Source organism: Triticum dicoccoides, chromosome 2B (genome assembly GCF_002162155.2).
Source record: "Triticum dicoccoides isolate Atlit2015 ecotype Zavitan chromosome 2B, WEW_v2.0, whole genome shotgun sequence".
NCBI classification, from domain to species: domain Eukaryota; kingdom Viridiplantae; phylum Streptophyta; class Magnoliopsida; order Poales; family Poaceae; genus Triticum; species Triticum dicoccoides.
Window position 1 is genome coordinate 25,169,884 of NC_041383.1, and position 880 is coordinate 25,170,763.

The window sequence follows — 880 nt, forward strand, 5'->3', positions numbered from 1 at the left end:
TTTTGATGTGATTTTATTGTTTACATATTCAGAGATTATGTGCTATTGTTGCACTGAACTGAAGATGCACTGTAAAATGTGATGAAAGGGTGGTATTTTAGTTGATATTTCAGTGTAAAAATGCTGACTTTCCCTGTTAGCCAAAAGTACATGTCTTTTTTGAGATGAAAGTCAGCATTTGTACCATTGATTTGTGATGAAAGGGTTGTCTTTTAGTTGATATTCAGTACATACTTGTGTTTGAAAATCATGTACAGATTCAGTTAGAGTTTGATCACTGAAACTATGATTCAGTTGCACTAAAAATTTCATCTGTCAATTATTGTAGTGACAAACTGAGAAGCTAGCTAGTTTTTCTCAGTGGAGTTTGAGCACAATGGAATTTTCTTGGGGGAATGCATAGGTGGAGAAATGAAGTTCTCTTACATTGGGTGTAGTCATGAAGCTTTTGACTACTGTCATACAGACACATGGTCACTAGGGATGATCAAGTATTGCTTGTCAAGGATGGACTATGACCCTACAGACCCTCAAATCAAGGTGTACTAGATTTTGTCAGGGAAAGACTATGGTGATGGCCTACTATGTGTGGACAATCCTGATGTTATAGCTGCTATGGTGAGGTCCAGCAGAGAAGCCAAGACATTGGATTTGTTAGTTGATGAGGAGAAGAAGATTCAGACATTATATCCTGAAATCATACTAAAAGGATGCCCAAATGCAGATGGAAATGAGGATACAGAGGAAGGAGAGGATGCAGAGGCAGATCATGATGCAGAGAATGGAGAGGAAGGAGAGGATGCAGAGGCAGAACATGATGCAGAGGCAGATCATGATGCAGATGCAAAGAATACGGATAATGCAGTTGAAAACAATGGTG